Source organism: Stylophora pistillata, chromosome 11 (genome assembly GCF_964205215.1).
Source record: "Stylophora pistillata chromosome 11, jaStyPist1.2, whole genome shotgun sequence".
Lineage (NCBI taxonomy): Eukaryota > Metazoa > Cnidaria > Anthozoa > Scleractinia > Pocilloporidae > Stylophora > Stylophora pistillata.
In genome coordinates, this window is record NC_142529.1 from 12577737 (window position 1) to 12584568 (window position 6832).

Consider the following 6832-nt stretch of genomic DNA (forward strand, 5'->3'; position numbering starts at 1 on the left):
GTATCATATGCGAGCACCGACACAAAAAGGCTGCCGTCCGCGTCCATATTTTTCGCCATATTTGGCTGCTGAATTTGCTCTTTGTTTTACTTTTCTGTTTGGTTTGGCAACGTTACGGCCTTTGCTACTCGAGTCTTGCTAATTTTAGTGTATGGGTATCCCTGATCAAGAACATTCAGCGCCTTCTAAACTTTCCGAGACGACCTGTTACGATTTGGCTTACGCATGTTCCGACATCATTTGTTTGGCTCTACCAAAAGATCTCACCGTGCACATGGATGTTTACTTTAATCCTGGTCTTGTCCAGAGGAGAACTGATCATTTGCGGTCCTCTCTACTTGCGATATCTGCAGTGTCTGACTTGGTCGCAAGTACAAGTATCAAACCCTCGTCTAACCAATCTTTTGATCACTTCCATGTTGGCTTTTGTGGTTCATACTTTCCATCATCTCTCTTGTTTCCCTTTTCTCTTGCCATCGTCCTCTGCCCGCGGGAGATGTCATGCTGGTCGTCGGGTTAGAGAAAGGAGAGCCCGAAATATTCACAGAATTCAATCCTACGTTTCTCATCCACGCGCTAACCGACACCTGTAGCTCAAAACAACGAACCAACTAGTGTTACCCCTGCTTCGCGTTCAACATTTTTAAACTTTGCTGTTTTCAGTTCTATATCTATTAAAGACAAGACTGAGAGCATTAATGATAACTTCGTCGAAAATGACATTGGTCTCTCCACCGTAACCGAAACGTGGTACATGATTCCGCCAGAATTGCGTTGTTATCTGTGGCTGGTTACATCTTCATGAATTCTCCTCGACGATCAAACATTGCGTCGGTGGAAATGAAGTTCTGTTTTGAAAGTCTCTCAGCTCAGCGACTTTCTAATCAATGGGAAGGAAAACAAGTCTTACGAATTCTCAGAGCAGATTTTAACAATGCGTGATCGCTTTGTGAGACTGGTGATGGTGCATCGTCTTCGATATTCATCGCTGCAACCTGTTTCTTCCTCTATTTTTTTCTTTAAAAAATGCTCCACTTCCTAATTTCCATTCCAGCTTCCGAAAGCATCACTCGACAGAAGTTTCTCTCTTAAAGGTTTATACCGACGTCTGAATTAGTGTGGATAAGAAGGAAGTGACGTTTCTTGAACGTTTTTTGAAATAACAGGGGGCACCTGTCTTGATGCTCCTCTGACGAAGAAGTCATAACGAACGTCGATGGAAATATTCCACAAGATTCTGGATCCATCCTTACTTCTCAGAACCTCCTTTACCATCAGGAAGGTAAGGTCCATCCTGGCGATTTGTTTCGTGCCGTTTTGGCCGATAAATCAGCGTTTGACATGCTAAAATCGGCGATCAAGGCCGATAGTCAACACGCACGAATAACCAAGGCCGATCAAGGGCCGTCAGCACAAACAAGAGCGACCAAGGCTCGACAACCTTTAGATCAAGAGATCGGCATCATTGATTCTAATCCACCGAAAAAGCCACGGTGGGATATGTCAAACCCTGGTACTTCGGGTTCTGACGATCGTAGTATTGACCACGAGGACGCGCTCGATACATAGCCGCTTGCCTCTGATGATAGTACCTCAGCCGCACGTTGGGCGGCAAACGAGGAACTTTCCAGTTTTCTGGAACTTGTTGCTAGAAAACCTCTCACAAACTTTGAGAGGAAAACTATGTGCCGTGAATATCCCAGGCCTAATTTTGATGCTGTTTATACTCCTGAACTGGATGATTACATTGCTTCAGGGAGCGAAAGCAATTGATAAAGATAACCGCCTCTTGCAAGACAAAGTCCTTGACATCACAGGACCTTTGTGTATGCTGTTTGAACACTTGACTGCCATGAGTGATTCATCTAGTAAGGACTTAACACTGTCTCAAGATCAAGTCCAAAGCCTGCTTCAAGCAGTCTCATACTCTATGCGTCTAGTGAGAAATGTGTCCTCCCTCATATCGGCTACGCGCCGATCGGCTGTACTAAACAAGATCAATAATCATGGTTATTTGGCCTCACTGGGAAAAGAGGACTACCCTAATGCTGGACGGAAACTATTTGGTGCAGGGTTCGAAGCCCGGCTCAAAGCCAGAGCTGAAACAGCACAGACACTGATGGATGCTAGCTCTGCAGATCGTGGGCGTACCCAGAATCGTTTTTTATACAAAGGCACCTCCCACTCCTTCCGAGGCAGCCCATATCGCGGCAGAGGTGCAAACAGAGCTTTCCGCAACCGCGGAAAAGGCCGTTTTCAACCCAGAGGTCAGCCCACCAACTTCAGGGGCAGGGGTCAACAGTGGACTCCTCAAGCACCAAAAGTCTAAGCGAAGGTATTTTTCCTCTTTATTCAGTTTTAAGTACAAGCAATTATCCAGTAGCAGGAAGGCTAGCCCACTTTATTCAGAATTGGTCTCTTATTACAAACGACCCATAGGTATGTGAAACAATCACAGGCTACCATATCGAATTCACACAAACTCCTGTTCAAGTAGCCCTCCCACCACTCCTCCCCTTCTCAGAGGAGGAGAATCTTGCTATGGACAAGGGGATCAGATCCTTACAACACAAAGGGGCGATTCACAAAACCCCAGTGCCAGACAAAGAACCAGGATTTGTAAGTTCCCTGTTCATGATTACCAAGAAAGGTGGTGGTCAAAGGCCTGTCATAAATTTGAAAGCCCTGAACTATTTTGTAGAGTATTCTCATTTCAAAATTGAAGGGATACACATGCTGCGAGAGCTTTTAAGAAAAGACGATTACATGGTCAAATTGGACCTCAGGGACGCGTATTTCACTGTTCCAGTGTGGGTAAGCCATCAAAAGTATCTGAGATTTCTTTGGAAGGGCACAATGTGGGAATTCGCTTGCCTTCCCTTTGGCCTAGCCAGTGCACCGAGAGTCTTCACCAAGCTCATGAAACCAGTGGTGGGGATGCTGTGCAAAGTGGGCGTAAGGCTAATAGTCTACCTAGACGAAATTTTGATAATGGTAGAAAGCAAACAACTTGCAAATCAACATACCCAGTTAGCTCTCAGTACACTGGAAAATCTGGGCTTTGTGGTGAATTACGAGAAGTCAGCGATGCTTCCCTCCCCTCAGATGGAATCCTAGGTTTCCAAGTGGATTCAACAACTATGACTCTAACGTTACCCCGCGAGAAAGTTCAGAAGATACAGCGGGAGTGCCAAAAGGCCCTAACAGTGTCTTCCCTGATATTGCGAGAGTTGGAAAGCTTGATACGCTTGCCTCTTCATTACCGCCACTTGCAAAACTTAAAGAATCAGCATCTCTCCCCTTTAATGAATTACGAAAGCGAGGTGCAGCTATCTCCTCAGGCACGAGAGGAACTGATATGGTGGAGAGACAGCTTGATGGCTTGGAACGGCAAAGCCTTGGTGAATGGGCACCCAGATCTAACAATAGAGACAGATGCTTCCCTTCTAGGTTGGGGAGCTGTCTGCAATGGAATACGTACGGAGGCCTTTGGACACAATCCGAAAGACTACTCCACATCAACTGCCTGGAGTTGATGGGAGGGGCCTTCGCAGTGAAAACCTTCACTCAACACAAAACTCAAGTGAAGGTTCTCTTGCTCATGGACAATGTAACAGCAGTGACATATATCAACAAAATGGGGGGCACCATTTTGTCAAGTCTTGCCTTCGAACTGTGGTCTTGGTGTCTTCAACGCCAAAACAGTATAATGGCGCGACATATTCCAGGAATCCAAAACTTCCAAGCCGACCAGGAGTCACGTACTGTTATAGACCACTCCGACTGGAAGCTCAAACCAGCAATTTTACAATGCATTCAGAGACTTTGGGGTCCCTTGGAAATAGATCTCTTTGCATTCCGACTATCATACCAGATCCCAAGGTACGCAGGCTGGAGGCCAGATCCAGGGTCAGTGGATGCTTTTACCCTGGACTGCGCTCAGTTGACGGGGTATGCCTTTCCCCCTTTCGCATTAGTAGGGAGATGCCTAAAACAATTCATTCTCCAAAAAGTTCAGAAATTGGTCATAATAGCCCCAGTATGGGAAATCCAGCCTTGGTACCCATTGCTCCTCCAACTCTGTGTCGACTTCCCTCGGTTACTTCCACAACCTGTAGATCTGTTGACCAGGCAGGGGGAAAATCACCCCCTAACCCACCTTCAGTTAGTAGGATGGCTTGTCTCAATCGTTCATACTCAGAGACAGGCATTTCTGCAGAGGCTAGAACACTGCTCATGGCTGCATGGCGAAAAAACACTTCAAGTGCCTATGGGGTAGCTTGGCAAAAGTGGGCTAGCTGGTGTAATCAACAACACATTAATCCCATTTCAGCCCCTTTATCAGCAGTTTTAGATTTCCTTACAAGAGAATTTAACTCGGGCAAGGCATACCGATCAATTAATGTCTATCGTTCAGCAATATCCATGACCCACCCAACCATTGATTCTCTGAGGGTTGGTGAACATCCACTGGTTTGTCAACTTATGAAGGGTATATTCAACAAAAGACTTCCACTTCCACGATACACTCAAACATGGAAGGTTCATCAGGTCATTAGCTACTTAGAAGGTCTTGGTGATAATTCAGAATTGTCGTTGAAACAACTGTCTGAAAAACTAGTGGTCCTGCTTGCCTCCACATCTGCCGAACGAGGGTTTGAATTGGCTGCACATGACCTCAGATTCAGACGTTTTTACCCTGAAAGGGTTTCTTTTACTCTCCCCCAATTAACAAAAAAATCATGTATTGGGAATCCTGCTAAAACTTCATTTCATACCAGTTTACCTTCTAATGCTAGATTGTGCCCTATTAAATGTCTAGGAGAATATGAGAAACGCACAGAAGCATTAGTTTCGGCTCAATGCTTCTAATACAAACGTCTCAAACAATTTATTTGTCTCTTACCTCCGCCCTCACAGACCAGTGTCATCTTCCACCCTTGCTCGGTGGATGAAAGAAGCTTTAGGTGCGGCTAAAGTTGATACTTCTATATTCAAAGCCCACTCATCACGGGGTGCGGCAGCCACTGCTGCACTTAAAGCAGGTATATCTTTACCTCAAATTTTGACTCTGGCAGATTGGTCAGGTCCTTCGACCTTTAACAAGTTCTATTACCGCCCAAGCTTTGATGCTCAATCGGGCCGAGCTGTACTAGGATCTTCAAAATGAGTCATAGCGAAGCCTTTAAATAGACACTGCTATATGGAGGCGACTGTTCTAAAGTATAATCACAGATTATGCAAGCGCTGCTTGCATTCTGTAGTATAATGTGGATTATAAGAAGATAAAGGAAACGATATATAAACGTTCCCTCCCTCCCGCCTCAATTTGGACTCATTTTGTTGTTGTTTGTTTGTTTGTTATCTTGCAGATCCACTCATTAAAAATGACGCCGAACAGAGTGACCGCTGACCGTATATGGCCCATGGAGGATTGCCGCTGGCTTATTGATATTGCCGTTTTGTTTTATTTGCTTTAAAGCCGCGGTTAGGAGCGAATAAAAGTTGGTAACACTGTTATATGTCGTCTCCTTTATCTTCGTATAATCCACGTTATACTACAGGCTGCAAGCAGCCCTTGCATAATCTGTGATTATAATATAGCTTGTAAATTCGTGCAATAAAATTCAAAAGCGCGAACGTGCTTCAATTTTCAATTTTCCATTGTGCACGTTGGTGACGTCGGCCAACAAATGCCTCGCGAAAAAAATTTTTTCTCGCGAGTGACTTCAGCATTTTTCATTAAAAAACGGGAAATTTTTGCGCAAAAAAGTTAAACTAGACATGGCAACAAGCGAACAAGCTGATTAAGATATGCCTACTTTTTCTTTGGGAATGGATTTTTTAACTCCCGAGAAAGAACCCAGAGAAAGGGAAAACAAAGCAATCAATGGTTTCATCTCGGGCGCGATCCATTCAACCAAAATTTCCGGAAATTTCGGTCTAAAACTGAATGGATCGGTTCGGTCCAACCGGAAAAGTTTCGAAAAAACTGGCCCACCTTTCGAGGTGGACCACTTTTCTCGGTTAGACCGGTCCGATCGAAAATTGACCGTTCCATTTGACCTTTCCGGCACATTCTCAATCCCAGTACCTCACTGCTCGATACTTCCTGTTCAACATGGAGGAAAGTGTGGAAAGCGCTTGTACTTCCAATTATCAGTGCAACCTTTGCGGATGGTTGACAACCGATTTGTCGGAGTTACTTGTTCACTCGTGCGCAATTTCAACAGGTATGTTGTTTTGGCCGTTAGTTTCAACAGGTATATTGTTTTGGCCGTTAAAAACTCCCGCCATTTTTATTTTGTTTAATATCTATATTCGTTTAGTTACTTCAGTTCCCGACAACGTTCAGTCTCAGCCTACTCTTGGACGATGGGAAGACAGACACGTCCGTTTGTTAATCGAAAACTAACCGTTCGGACCGTCGCGATCCACTCGCCCCCAAGAAATATTCGAACCTTGGCCCGGAAATTTTGGTTGAATGGATCGCGCTCCTCTTTTCGCAACCCTAACTTCATTTCCACGCATGATTTCACGTGTCAGTTTTTTACCAATCTGAGACAAGATCATTGAAGCATAGCGAAATACTTTTCCGAAACATAATAAACAACGCATTGAAGCGTAGGAGAGGGAATTTCTGCTCTTTATACATAAACTACAGCGTTGAAACTGTTATAAAACAATTGGTTTATGTGTCAGCTGTGCGTTCATTGAGACTTGAAGCACTTGAGAAGTTTGGAGAGCACTCAAGAAGCTAGAGTCGCTCGAGGCTGCGCCTCGAGCAACTTCAAGGCATCTTTCGTGCTCTCCAAACTTCCCGCGTGCTTCA